This window comes from Oryctolagus cuniculus, chromosome 1 (assembly GCF_051225735.1).
Source record: "Oryctolagus cuniculus isolate XC-2025 breed Fujian yellow rabbit chromosome 1, ASM5122573v1, whole genome shotgun sequence".
Taxonomy (NCBI): Eukaryota; Metazoa; Chordata; class Mammalia; order Lagomorpha; family Leporidae; genus Oryctolagus; species Oryctolagus cuniculus.
Genome location: NC_142867.1, coordinates 124005163 through 124020655, shown reverse-complemented (window position 1 = coordinate 124020655; position 15493 = coordinate 124005163). Strand labels below are relative to the sequence as shown.

General features: G+C 44.7%; 1 pseudogene; it reads right to left on the bottom strand.

Annotated features, from left to right (window-relative positions):
• Positions 1 to 13867: 13867 nt before the first annotated feature.
• On the bottom strand, positions 13868 to 14349 carry LOC108178546 (large ribosomal subunit protein uL23 pseudogene; annotated as a pseudogene).
• Between the last annotated feature and the right edge of the window lie 1144 nt (positions 14350 to 15493).

The window sequence follows — 15493 nt, the reverse complement described above, 5'->3', positions numbered from 1 at the left end:
AGGATTAGCCTAGTGAGCCGCGGCGCCGGCCCTGACAATTGCTGTTTTAGAATCATCTTTGAGTCATACATTTTTTTGTTGTACCTCAAAGTGAGAGAGAGGCAGACGGACCAACAAACAGCATGCACCCATCTGCAGGTTCACTCCCCAAAGGCCCACAGTGGGGTGGGTGTGCTGAAGCCAGGAGCCAGACACCAGTCCAGATCTCCCTCACGGATGGCAGGAACCCACCCGCTTGAGCCATCTCCACTAACGCCCAGGATCTGCATGGGCAGGAAGCTGGAATCAGGAGCTGGGGCAGGACTGGCACCCAGGCACTCCAGTGTGCGAGGCGGGATGTGGGAGACCCAGGAGGTGTCTCCAGCACCAGCAGGGAGCTGGATGGGAAGTGGAGCAGCCAGGACGTGAACTGTTGCAGATGAATGGACTGTGACTAGGTCTTAGATGTCTGCAAGCAAGTTTTATGTGATGAAACAAGCAAAAGCTGTTTTTTTTTTCTAGAATCCCAGTCACTGACAATGATTCATTTTTAGGTGTTAATGATTAGTGTTTCTTCCTAGTGAAGAATTTTTAAAAATTTAAAGGTAAAAATACCTTGAGTCTTGACTACAAAGCAAAGATATCAGATCAGAATTTAAAGAGAAGACTTCTGGGGAAAGAGTCTTGCTTGGTGCTGAGCTCTCTGCAGGTTATTTTAAAGCGATAAGGAACTCGGTTAAGAGAGTATTTACATTCCATGACCGCAGGAGTAGAGCAAATACAAACCACTGTTAAGGAGGAGACAAAGCCTTTCTTAAATTTAAATCTAAGCAGGACTTGCGGCCTGGGATGTTTGCTGAAAAGGAGTGAGAAGCTGGAGCAATTTAAACAATTTAAAATCCAGACGTGAAGCATCGTGGTCGACATTCGAGGGAGGTCTCCCTTCATTTCTCACTGTCTCCTACTTTGAAGAATCAGAGAAACACGTATTAAGAGAGGAGGATTCTGGTTCTAACCAGGGGCGTGAGTTTCCTCTTCCTGCTTTCTCGGCTCTGGTCACAGCCTGGATGTCTTTTCATCAGAGGAAGCTTTATTGCCATATGTGCTGGAAAAGTCCACTCAGATTTTTTTCATCTGATTTGCATCAGCAATATCTGTTTATAAGGATTATTTATGGATTACCCATAAATATTCAGGACAAGGTTCCTGTGGGTTTTAATCTCTGCTGTACCTGGCTTTGGGTTTTTTCTAAAAAAAAAAAAATATTCCATTTCGTTTCTTCTGTTCAGCAGAAGAGCCACAGGGCAGCATTGTGGCATAGCGAGTAAAGTCAGCTCCTGCTACCCTGGCATCCCATATGGGTGCTGGTTCGAGACCCGCCTGTTCCACAATCCAGCTCCAGCAAATGTGGGAGACCTGGATGAAACGCCTGGCTCCTGGCTTCAGCCTGATTTAGCCCTGGCCATTCCAGCCATCTGGGAAGTAAAGTGGCGGATGGAGATCTCTCTCTGTCTCTGTCTCTGTCTCTCTCTTTAATTTTCAAATAAATAAATAAATAAATCTTTTTTAAAAAAAAATCATCCTACTTTGCCATTTGGTCAGCCACTGTCTGTAATCTTACTCAGATCAAATGGGGCTATTCACACAAAAGGCTCAGCAAACTCTAGAGCACATATGAAATAAGGATTTTACTCAGAATAGAAATACTTTGCCTTGCTGTGAATTTTTCTAAAAACTAAAGTTATTTGGGACCAGCATTGTGGCAAAGTCGGTTAAGCCGCCACCCGCAATGTGGGCATCCCAAATGGGCACTGGTTTGTGTCCTGGCTGCTTCATTTCCCATCTGGCTCCCTGCTAATGTGCCTGGGAAGGCAGCAGAAGATGGCCCAGTGGATGGAAACTCTTTCTCTGTCTCTTCCTCTCTCTGTGTGACTCTTTCAAATAAATAAATGAATATTTTTTAAAAATGTAAAAATTAAATTTTTAAACTAATTCCAGAACTCCCCTAACTCTATCAATTTTCCTTTTTTTTTTTTTTATTTGACAGGTAGAGTTACAGACTGAGAGAGAGAGAGAGAAAGATCTTCCTTCTGTTGGTTCACTCCCCAAATGGCCACCATGGCTGGCGCTGAGCCAATCCGAAGCCAGGAGCCAGGTGCTTCCTCCTGGTCTCCCATGCGGGTGCAGGGCCCAACCACTTGGGCCATCCTCCACTGCCTTCCCGGGCCACAGCAGAGAGCCGGACTGGAAGAGGAGCAACTGGGACTAGAACCCGGCGCCCACATGGGCTGCCGTTGCCGCAGGTGGAGGATTAGCCAAGTGAGCCATGGCGCTGGCCCCAAATTATTTTAATTTTATTTGAAAGGCAGATAAACACATACACACACACAGTGGGGGAGAGAAAGAGAGAGATTGAGAGATCTTCCATGTGCTGGATCATTCCTCAAATGCCTGCAACAGCCAGGGCTGGACCAAACCAAAGCCAGGAGCCTGGAATTCAATCTGGGTCTCCCATGTGGGTGGCAGGGATCCAAGTACTTGGGCCCTCACCTGCTGCCTGCTAGGATCACATTAGCAAGAAGCTGGATTGGAAGCCTCCAGTAACTAGAACTCCAACCAGGCACTCCGGTATGGGGTGTGGCTACCCTAAACACTGACTAACTGCTGTGCCAAACACCTACCCCTGCAATGAGTTTTTAAAATTAAGATTTAAGTAAACCAAAGGAAGAAAGTCTGCATATTTCTTTGGTGAAAATTCTTAGAAGGCATTTCCTTTCACATTTTCTGTGAGCTGTCGTTTTGAAAACAAGTCATTTGGATCTGAGCCTACTCTACTGAAGCATTTGGGATTTTTTTCCCCACTTTGCTCCCCAGAACTGTGTTTTTCCTCTGGGTTCTAAGGAACACAAACAAATCACTGGCTCAGCGACTCTTCATGTCTCTTCCACTCCTGTCAGGTCTTTTTTTCATTTTGCCTGCCATTTTTCCAAGCAAGAAAGATGGATAAAGGCCAGTTTGTTTAAAACAGTCTACTATTAAAATTATTTACTTATTTTTAAAATTTAACTGGCATGTAACAATTGTACCTTTCCATGGGGGCACATGTAATGTTTCAATATGTGAATATATATAATGTCCAATAGGGTAAATATATTTAGCTTCTCAAAAATCTAGCATTTTTTAAGGTTTTATTTATTTATTTGAGAGGTAGAGTTACAGATAGACAGAGGGAGAGGCAGAGAGAAGGTCTTCCAACGGCTGGTTCACTCCCCAAATGAGCCGATCCGAAGCCAGGAGCCAGGAGCTTCTTCAGGGATGCCCACATGGGTTCAAGAGCCTAAGCACATGGGTCACCCTCTACTGCTTTCCCAGGCCATAGCAGAGAGCTGGGTTGTAAAAGGAGTAGCCAGGACTAGAGCCGGTGCCCATATGGGATGCCGGCACCACAGGTGGAGGCTTAGCTCACTACACCATAGTGCCAGTCCCTAGCATTATTTTTTTTAAAGATTTTATTTATTTATTTGACAGGTAGAGTTACCGGCAGTGAGAGGGAGAGACAAAGAAAGGCTTCCACCCTCTGGTTCACTCCCCAAATGGCTGCAACGGCTGGAACTGGGCCGATCTGAAGCCAGGAGCCAGGAACCTCCTCCAGATCTCTCACAGGAGAACAAGGGCATAGGCCCTTCGACCATCTTCTACTGCCTTTCCAGGCCATCAGCAAAGAGTTGAATTGGAACAGGAGCAGCTGGGAATAGAACTGGCGCCCATATGGGATGCCGGCGCCATAGGCAGAGGATTAACCTATTGCACCACAGTGCTATCCCCTATAGCATTTCTTTAAAGTAAACTTTTTTTTTAGAGAGATATGCTGGGGCTGGTGCTGCTATGGTACCGCAGGTTAAGCCGCCACCTGCAAAGCCAACATTCCATATAAATGCTGGTTCCAGTACTGGCTGCTTTACTTCTAATCTGCTCCCTGCAAATGTGCCTGAGAAAGCAGTGGAAGATGGGTCAAGTGCTTGGGCCCCAGCCACTTACATGAGATTCTTAGTTACCACTGTTGTAGCCATTTGGGAAGTGAACCAGTGGATGTCAACTGGCTGTAGATACGTGGACTTACTTCTAGGGTCTCTATTCTGTTCCATATGTCTGGGTCTAACTTGATGTCAATATAATTTTTTTAAAAAAGATTTATTTATTTGAAAGGTAAAGTGACAGAGAGAGAGAGAGAGAGAGAGAGAGAGAGAGAGAGAGAGAATGAATGAGAATATCTTTTATCCACTGGTTCACTCCCCAAATGGTTGCAACAGCTGGGGCAGGCTAAGTCGAAGCCAAGAGGTAGGAACTCCATACTGAACTCCCATGTGGGTAAAAGGGGCCCAAGCACTTGGACCATCCTCTGTTGCCTTCCCAGACAGATTAGTACACAGCTGAATCAGACTCAAAGCAGCTGAGATTTGAACAAGTACTTCAATATGGGATGCCAGTGTCACAAACAGCGGCTTAACCTGTTGTGACACAATGCTGGTCCCTAACATGCTCTTTTAATTATTGTAGTTTTGTAATATATATATTTTTTTTGACAGGCAGAGTGGACAGTGAGAGAGAGAGAGAGACAGAGAGAAAGGTCTTCCTTTGCCGTTGGTTCACCCTCCAATGGCCGCCGCGGCTGGCACGCTGCGGCTGGCGCACTGCGCTGATCCGATGGCAGGAGCCAGGTGCTTCTCCTGGTCTCCCATGGGATGCAGGGCCCAAGCACTTGCGCCATCCTGCACTGCACTTCCTGGCCACAGCAGAGAGCTGGCCTGGAAGAGGGGCAACCGGGACAGAATCTGGCGCCCCGACTGGGACTAGAACCCAGTGTGCCGGCGCCGCAAGGCGGAGGATTAGCCTAGTGAGCTGCGGCGCCGGCTGTAAGATATTTTAAAGTCAGTTGGTATTATGCCTCCAGCTTTGTTCTTTTTGCTCAAGATCATTTTGACTTTGGGGGTCTTTTGTGATTCCATACTTTAAAAAAAGAAATTTATTTATTTCAAAGGCAGAGTTAGAGAGAGAGAGAGAAAGAAAGAGAGAGAGAGATATCTTCCATCCGCTGGTTCACTCCCCAGATGGCCACAATGGCTGGGGCTGGGCCAGACCAAAGCCAGGAACCAGGATCTTCTTCTGGGTCTCCCATGTGGGTATGGGAGCCCAGGGACCCGGGCCATCCTCAGCTGCTTTCCCAGGCTCATTTGCTGGGAGCTGGATTAGAAGCAGAGCAGCTGGGACATGAACTATTGTCCACATGAGATGCTGGTGCTGCAGATGGACACTTAACCCACTGTGCCACAGCCTCAGCCCCTCCATACCATTATTAAAAAAAATTGATTATTTATTTTCATCTACTTGAAAGGAAGAGTGAGAGGAAAAGAGAGAGAAAGATATCCATTTGCTGGTTCACTTCCCAAATGTTCTTAACAGCCAGGGCTGGGCCAGGCTGAAGCCAGATCCATGTAAGTCTTTCTTATGGATGGTAAGGGTCCAAACACTTGCTTCTTCTCAAGATGCATTAGTAGGACTTGAACTGCATTCTAATTTGGGATGCAATGTCCCAAGTAGCAGCTTAACCTGCTGCACAACAAAACCTGCCTCTCCATACAAATTTTACTTGTACTTTTCTAGTTCTGTGGAAAACGTCATTGGTATTTTGATAGGGAATGCATTGAATCTGTAAATTGCTTTATGTAATAGTATGGACATTTTAATGATATTGATTTGATTTTTCTAATCCATGAGCACAGGTATTTAATTTATTTTTGTAGCTATTGGAGATGGGATTGTTTTCTTGATTTCCTTTTAGACATTTTGCAGTTAGTGTATAACAATGCTGCTGGATTTTTTTTGTACATTGACTTTGTATCCTGCAACTTTGTTGAGTTTGTTTATTCTAGTAGATTTTTGGTGTAATCTTTGGAATTTTCTATATATAAGGTAACGTCATCTGCAAGCAGTAACAACTTCTTTTCTGATTTTTAAAAAACATTTACTATTTATTTATTTATTTGAAAGGCAGAGTTACAGAAAGAAAGGAAGAGTGAGAGAGTGCTTCCATCTGCTGGTTTACTCCCCAAATACCCACAATAGCTTTCTCCTTGCTTGTGTGTGGTGGTGTTTTTTGTTGTTGTTGTTGTTTTTTTTTTACTTACAGGCAGAGTTAGACAGTGAGAGAGAGGAAAGACAGGTCTTCCTTTTTCCGTTGGTTCACCCCCTAAGTGTCTGCTACAGCTGGACTGGAAGAGGAGCAACCGGAACAGAACCTGCGCCCCAGCTGGGACTAGAACCCGGTGTGCCGGTGCTGCAGGCGGAGGATTAGCCTAGTGAGCCATGGCGCCGTCCCTCCTTGTTTGTGTTTTAAAATAGATATTTAAGGGCCGGCGCCGCGGCTCACTAGGCTAATCTTCCACCTTGCGGCGCCGGCACACCGGGTTCTAGTCCCCGTCGGGGCGCCGGATTCTGTCCCGGTTGCCCCTCTTCCAGGCCAGCTCTCTGCTGTGGCCAGGGAGTGCAGTGGAGGATGGCCCAAGTGCTTGGGCCCTGCACCCCATGGGAGACCAGGAGAAGCACCTGGCTCCTGGCTCCTGCCATCAGATCAGCGCGGTGCGCCGGCCGCAGCGCGCCAGCCGCGGCGGCCATTGGAGGGTGAACCAATGGCAAAGGAAGACCTTTCTCTCTGTCTCTCTCTCTCTCTCTCACTGTCCACTCTGCCTGTCAAAAAAAAAAAAAAAAAGATATTTAAGGGATGGGCATTGGGCATAGTGGTCAAGATGCAGCTTGGGACATCCACAGCCCGTACTGGAGTGCCTGCTTCAAGTCCTGCCTCCACTTCCGATTCCAGCTTCCTGCTGCTGCACATCCTGAGGGGCAGCAACTCATTTCTCAAGTAGCTCGGTCCCTGCCACCCATGCGGGAGACCTGCACTGAATTCCTGTCTCTTGGATTTAGCCTGAGCCAGTGCCTGCTGTTGTGGGTATTTGGGGAGTGAACCAGCTGATGAGAGATCTTGCCTGCTGTTGTGGGTATTTGGGGAGTGAACCAGCTGATGAGAGATCTCTGTCTCTCTGCCTTGCAAATAAATTAAATAAATAAAAATAGATTATTTAATAAGACCTCTCCCACTTCTCTGTGATTATAATTTTTTTAAATGTTAACAAGAAATGAACAATGCTTAATGAGTTTTTTAGTATCTATTGAATAGTTGCTAACATGTATATATTTTAGTTTTTTATTGTCTATATATTTATATTTGCATAGTTTTTTTTGTATAAATAGCAATTTGACCATCCTGGATATTTTATGTTTTTCATAGTGTGGTCTTTTTCTCTTTTCTTTTCCCTTGGTGCTGTCTTCCTCTTCTAACTTGTGCCTACATCATTTCAACCCACTTACCAGGTAATCACATACTGTATTTTCTCCATTCTCAACCACATGTGTTACCTGTACACATCTTTGCTTATCCATATGTACACACATAGTAGTCCCCTGTTGGGGAATGTGTCACAAGCCCTCCAGTGGATGCTTGTGGTTGTGGATAGCATAGACTCATACTCTATACTATGCTTTTTCACCTATATCCATAGCTGTGGTAATTTATAAATTAGGCATGGTTAAGATATCAGTAACGGGGGCCGGCGCTATGGAATAGTGGGTAAAGCCACCACCTGCAGTGCTGGCATCCCATATGGACATCCCTCCCATATGGATCCCATTTGAGTCCTGGCTGCTCCACTTCCTAACCAGCTCTCTGCTGTGGCCTGGGAAAGCAGTAGAAGATGGCCCAAGTCTTTGGGCCCCTGCACCTGCATGGAAAGGCCTGGAGGAAGCTCCTGGCTCCTGGCTTTGGATTGGCACAGCTCCAGCCATTGTGGTCAATTGGGAGTGAACCAGCAGATGGAAGACATCTCTCTCTTTTTCTCTCCCTCTCTCTTTGCCTCTCCTTCTCTCTCTGTGTAACACTTTCAAATAAATAAATAAATAAATTTTAAAAAAGATATTACTAATGATGAAATAGGACAATTATAACAATATACTGTAATAAAAGTGCTGCAACTGTTCTCTCTCAAAATACTTCAGTAGCTGCCTGGGTTATCAGATTACCTGTTCAGAATCTTGGTGCTTATTTTACTTAATAAGGATATCTAAGCATAAGAACTGTGACAAGGACAATGTGAATATGCCAAGGAGAAACTGTGAAGTGGTTCTTTTAAGCATTGAGGTGAGAGTTCTTGCCTTACAAGGAAAGAAAAAGAAATCATGTGCTGAGATTGCTACAAAGTCTATGGGAAGAAGGAAAATCCTGTGAAGCCATGAAGAAAGGAAAAGAAATGTGTGTTAATTTTGATAACCAGTGGGCCGCTGTGACACAAAGCTCTTGGGAGCAAAACCGTGGACAAGGGGGATTTCCAGTGCAGGGCTTGTTCTCATTGCACAAAACTACAGTGTCACAATGTGGTGATCCAGTTTTATGTGTCGACATGATTATTCCATCAGCCACTAATCTAAGGGTTGCTCTGAAGCTGTTTTGTGTATGTGATCGCTGCCTGTAGTCACTTGACTTTAGGTAAAGGAGATTGCCCTGAGAATCTGATGGACCTCATGGGGTCAGTCTGCGAACAGAGCAGATTTGGGGGAGAAAAACCCCACCTGTGGAGAGTGGCTTCCGTCTGTGGCAGAGTTCCAGCTGCCCTTCTTTGCTCGCCTGCCCTGCAGGTTTCAGACCTGCCCAGCCAGCCCTGGCAGCAAACTGCCTACAGTAAATTCCTTAAGATGGCTCCTACCAGTTCTGTTTTTCTAGCTAAGCCCTGCCCTGATACGACACATTTCCTTGATTTTCTTTTTACTTCAACAAGCTATCTTGGACATCACTCCAAGCCCAAGGATATAGCTGTGGCTCATTCTCTTTAATTGGTGTGAAGTACCACTATTTTATGACTGTTTCCAAACTCATCCCATTGTGGAAAATGCTGTAAAAACACCTGGTGCTTCTCTTTCTTCAAGAGACAGTTCGAGAAGGGGGACTACTGAGTTAAGCAGGCTTCCCCTGCCTCCTCTGAATGTTCTCTGGGATGAACTGGAAATGGATGAATAGGCAGTAAAGGTAGGCAGATTCCTTGAATGCTTCCGGGGCCCAACGATAGGAGTGTTATCACCCAATTGCCTAATAAGGCCAAGATGCTTAGGTAGACTTTTTCTTTGGGGAGAGGGAGGTGGGGATGCGGTACTTTTGAAGGGAGTAAGCTTTGAGTTCGCATTAGGTGAATGCTCAGGCATGTCAGTAAGTGCTTCTCTTTGGGAACTGAGTGGGCCTTGAGTTGGACAACAGTGCGTGACAATCTTTCCAGGTGTGGCACATTCTTTAACTCCCTGCAGATATGGGCTCAGGAACCAAAGGTGGTTGCATTCTTCAGTAGGCGCAGTCTAGACAGATAAGGGAGTATCAGATCACTGTAATAATTTTTTTTTTTTTGGTGTTGACTCTCATAGGCAGAGCATTGCTAGGAATAGAAAGAAGGTTGTCCACACATTTTACACTTAAGCATGAGTACTACCTACGTAGGCTCTTCCAGGTATACCAAACAGCATGACTTGAGAAAGCTTTCCTCCCTCACTCAGTACATTCATAGGTTCTCTCTCCAGTGCGGCTGCGTAATACTCAATGAGATGTAGCATCTGCCTGGAAATTGCTGCACATTTAGTACACTTCTAGGATATCCCTCAACTTTGAATTTTCTCACACCCAGTGAAATTTGATTTGTCTTTGATAGCTTTCTCTCTCATCTTCCTTACGTTCATAGGGTTTATCTCCAGGAGGACTTTGCTTGTGTCTAATGAGCCTTGATTCTGAATAAAAGCTTTCGTGTACTTATCACATTCATAAGGTTTCTTTCTTGTAAGGATTATCTGATGAATAATGAAGTTTGTCTTTTGGCTAAAGACTTTCCACATTCACGGGATTTCTTTCCAAGTGTGAATGCTCTGATCTTTAATGAGATATTGCTTCTAGCTAAAGATACTTCCACATTGAATACATTAAGGGGTTTCTTTCCTGTATGAATTTTCTCATGCTCCGTGAGATTGGATTTTCTCCTGAAAGCCTTATATGCCTAGGGTTTCTCTCCAGCGCGCCTTCTCTGGTGTCTAATGAAACTTGACATTTGGATAGAAGTCCTCCCACATTCATAAAGTTTCTTCCTGGAATGTAGAGTATGAAGTTTTCTGTTACAGCTGAAGGCTTTTTCATATTTATCATTTTTGTGATTTCCTCTGTATATGCTTCTTAAATGCAGAGTGAGAGAGATCCAAGAGAACACTTGGGAGTGGGCAGACTCCTAACTACATTGAGTGTAGACTTTTTATTTCTCTCCAATGGGCATTGTTCTCAACGTCTGTGGGGTATTGCTTTGGCCTAAAGATGTTTCCACACTCATTGCATTTAAGTTTCTTTACAGCGTGATTTTTTTTTTTTACGCTGAAGGAGGTTCTATTTTGGCTGGATGCTCTCCAACACTCCTTACACTGTGGATTTTATATCAGTTCTCAGGTATCTGTTGACATTAGGTTACTGAAAGAAAGCTTTATCTTAGAATGACTACCCTTAAATGAGAGCACAGCTCTGAGGATATATTGAAGGAAAAACCAGACACGGTTTCTCCTACTATAGCCTCACTCCACAGCCAACCCCGAAGACTTGTGTAACCAAATGTGAGAGGGGGCTAGGGCTTCCCCCCAGCAAGCAATCAGTTCTGCCGCATCAGAGAGCGGTCAGGTGTCCTCCGGTTCAGTTCGGCTCTGACACTTTCTCCAGGTAGAGCCCAGGTGAATGCTCAGTTCCCACGACTGTCCTGCCCCCTCCCCCCTCGATGTGAATTGCAAGCTTCAGCTTGTTTTACATGTGCTTCTGACCAACAGGCTATAAATCAGGGGTCCCATGACACTCTCCTCAGGAGCAACCTGTTTGCTAGAGCAGCTCACAGATCTCAGGGAAACACTTGTGTTTTCCGTTTTGTTACAAAAGGTACCCATGGAAATGCAAATCAAAACCACAATGAGGTTTCACCTCATCCACATTAGAATGGCTTTCATACAGAAATCAACAAACAACAAATGCTGGTAAGGATGTGGGGAGAAAGGTACCCTAATCCACTGTTGGTAGGAATGTAAACTGGTGAAGCCACTAAGGAAGACAGTATGGAGATACCTCAAAAATCTGAATACAGACCTACCATATGACTCAGCCATCCCACTGTTGGTAATTTACCCAAGGGAAATGAAATCAGTAAACAAAAGAGTTATCTGTACCTCTATGTTTACTGCAGCTCAATTCGCAATAGCTAAGACATGGAACCAACCTAAATGCCCATCAACCAAGGACTGGATAAAGAAATTATGGGATATACATGCTACAGAATACTACACAGCGGTAAAAAGAAAAAGAGAAAAAGAAAAAGAAATCTGGTCATTTGAAACACGGATGAACCTGGAAAACATCATACTTTGTGAAATAAGCCAATTCCAAAGGGACAAATAACATATGTCCTCCATGATCTGTGAGAACTAACAGATCACCTAAAACGAAAACTGAAGAAGTGATACTGACACTTGCAGAAGGGATGACTTGAGCTGCCTTTGTTTCGACTCAAGGAACAGTTTTGTTTTTTTGTTTTTGTTTTTTTTTCTTCATACATAGAGTTAATCTTATGTGTATAAAGTCAATTGAAAATAGATCAAAGTAAAAAATAAAAGTGGGAATAAGAGAGGAAGGAGGGGCCAGCGCGGAGGGGCCGGCACCATGGCTCACTAGGCTAATCCTCTGCCTTGCGGCGCCGGCACACCAGGTTCTAGTTCTAGTTGGGGCGCTGGATTCTGTCCCAGTTGCCCCTCTTCCAGGCCAGCTCTCTGCTGTGGCCCGGGAAGGCAGTGGAGGATGGCCCAAGTGCTTGGGCCCTGCACCCCATGGGAGACCAGGATAAGTACCTGGCTCCTGCCATCAGATCAGGGCAGCGCGCCAGCCGTGGCAGCCATTGGAGGGTGAACCAATAGCAAAGGAAGACCTTTCTCTCTGTCTCTCTCACTGTCCACTCTGCCTGTCAAAAAAAAAAAAAAAAAAAAAGAGGGAGGAGGAAGTTTGTAACTGTAAAGCTGTATACTTCTGCACACATTCCTATGGACTTGCTTCTAAGAGTACAGTTTAAAAACTTGTCATGGGACTCCAAATCCCATTAAGCTTGGTGGTAAAAATGCCATTTAAATTGTTAAAGTGATCATATAAGTGTTAAAGTGAACATATAGAATTAAATATTAAAGTGATCATAAAAATATGTTCAAGTGTCTGGTAATAATAAATAGAATTAAAAAGGAGAGAATGTTCCAACATGGGAAGCAGTCCACACAGCAGACTCATAGAATGACAATCACTTTAAGTAACACTCTCACCTCAGAATCAGACCCCAGTGGAAAGAAGTGGCCATCAAAGAAGGATGTAATTTTTTTTTTTTTTTTGACAAGCAGAGTGGACAGTGAGAGAGAGAGACAGAGAGAAAGGTCTTCCTTTGCCGTTGGTTCACCCTCCAATGGCCGCCGCTGCTGGTGTGCTGCCTCTGGCGCACCGCGCTGATCCAATGGCAGGAGCCAGGTGCTTATCCTGGTCTCCCATGGGGTGCAGGGCCCAAGCACTTGGGCCATCCTCCACTGCACTCCCTGGCCACAGCAGAGAGCTGGACTGGAAGAGAGGCAACCGGGACAGAATCCGGTGCCCGGACTGGGACTAGAACCTGGTGTGCCGGCTCCGCAAGGCGGAGGATTAGCCTAGTGAGCCGCGGTGCCAGCCTGGATGTAATCTTCTTTAAAGGGAGGAGAGAACTTCCATTTTGTTTATGGCCTTGTCCAAATACTGATGGAGTTTGTGGATTCAAAAGGCTTCCTTAGCCTTGGCAGCTCATGTCAAGAGCCTCGGGTGGTCACTGATGTCACACATAAGAGTATTAATTGTTAATTTAACCACAGGAGTCACTGTGCACTAACTCCCCATGCAGGACCTCTGTCCTCAATGAGTTGTATTATGCGAGTTAACTGTAAAACTAGTTCTCAAACAATTGTGTGTGTGTGTGTGTGTGCACAAATTGTTGAAATCTTTATTTAGTATGGAGTTGGTCTTCTGTGTACAAAGTTAATTGAAAATGAATCTTAATGGAGAATGGGACTGGCAAGGGGAGAGGGAGGAGGAGGAGGGGTGGGAGTGTGGGTGGCAGGGCGGGTACGGTGGGAAGAATAACCATATTCCTAAAGTGTACTTATGAAATTTGTATTCCTTAAAAAATAAATTAAAAGATAAAGGTACCCATGAAGACCAGAGGCTAGGTAAAGATATGGGAGAAGAAACAGGAAACTGGCGTGTGCCACCCTCCAGGTGTGCCACCCTCTAGGAATCTCCAGGTATCCTGCTACCCAGAAGCTTTCTGAATCTTATTCTCTTGGGTTTTATGGAGGTTTCATTATGTGGGCATGATTGATCAAATCATTGGCCAATGGGTGATTAGCTCAACCTGTAGCACCTCCCCAGATGTTGGGAAGTGGGGCTGAAAGTTCCAACCCTCTAAACCTGTCTTGGTTTTCTAGTGACCAGGCCTCTTCCTGAAGCTACTTGGGAGTCCCCAGGCCTCATCACTTCATTAGCATACAAAGTCCTCACTTTGGAGTGTCCAGAAATTTTAGGAGTTACATGGTGGGACATAACAAGATAAGGATGAAATACAGATTTCACAATATCACAATAGTGTACTCATTATATTCATAGTAATTCTTTCTTTTTTTTATGGTGAAAAAACATATATTTAGATTTAGCCAGCTGGACTCTTCAGATGATCCCAATTTTGTTGGCAACGTCCAGAGCATCATAGTCAGGAGCCAGCCGCACACACGCCTTCTTCTCTCCGTCAGGTCTGATCAGGGTGTTGACTTTGGCCACATCAATGTCATAGAGTTTCTTCACAGCTTGTTTGATCTGGTGCTTGTTGGCCTTGACATCCACAATGAACACCAGTGTGTTGTTGTCTTCTATCTTCTTCATGGCCGACTCCGTGGTCAGGGGGAACTCGATGATGGCATAGTGGTCAAGCTTGTTTCTCCTGGGGGCGCTCTTCCGAGGGTATTTGGGCTGCCGTCGGAGGCGTAGTGTCTTGGGCTGCCGGAAGGTGGGGGACGTGCGGATCTTCTTCTTCTTGTGGCTGTGGACGCCTTTCAGCACTGCCTTCTTGGCCTTCAAGGCCTTCCCTTTGGCTTCGACTTTAGGAGGGGCAGGAGCTTCCTTCTTCGCCTTTGGCACCATCTTGGTGAAAAGCTCATAGTAATTCTTTCTAATACAACTTATTTATATTGGAATCCAAGCTAAGGTACAAATATTTCCAACTGGGTCACATTTTTTGAGGGTGTTTTGTTGAAGTGACAATGTTTGATAGGAAATACTTTTTCATACATTTTGTTTTTTTTTTTTGTTTGTTTGTTTTGTTTTCCCTTGAGTGTGTTTCATGGAGAAAGTTGCAACTTGACTCAAAGTTTTTTCAAGTTGCTTTTCTCTCTGCTTATACAAATTTTTCAGACTTCTTCTGAATTTGACCTCCTTTTCCACTCTTTTTCTAACATCCATGACTATAGCTATTTGAACTGAAGATGACTGTGAATTATACACACACACACACACACACACACACACATATATATATATTGCTCCTTGTTGCTGCTACATGGCTCCTAAAATTCTTGCCACCTGTGCACTGATGACTATCTTTTTATGTTCATGGGATGACTGGTAGCGGAGGCCTTAGGTAGCTTCCAGAAGGGAGCTGGTCTCCAGAAATATCAAGGCAGAATTAAAGGGTTAGGAATTTTAGCCCCACTCCAAACCTCCTGGGAGAGGAGGGGCTGTAGGTTGAGTTGAGCACCAATAGTAATGATAAACTCATTCAAATTTACATAATGAAGCTTCCATAAAAGCCTGAAAGAATGGGATTTGGAGGACATTTGGAGAGGTGGCACACTCAGAGAGACACAGAAATTCCATGTCCCTTCCCACATTCCTTGCCCTATGTGTGTTTTCCATGATGCTCTTCTTCTGTGTCCCTTCTAACACCCTTTGTAATGAGTTAGTAAACACGAGTCTTTCTGAGTTCTGCAAGTCACACTAACAATTTAATCAAGACCAAGGAGTGGGTAGTCGGAATCTCAATCCATAATCAGTTGGTCAGAAGCATAGGTGACAACCTGTTTCTTGCCATTGGTGTCAGAAATGGGAGGGAAGGAAGCTGTTTTGGGGAATCAATCTCACTTGGTAAATCTGATGCAATCTGCAGGAAAATTGCATGGTAGGTGGGGAATAATCCCCTCCTCCCACCCCAGCCCTTGGTCACTGAAGCAGTCTGTATTGAGTATGTGGGGGTAAGAAAAATACTTTGAAAAATACTTTTTCCTCTCTCTTACTCTTTGG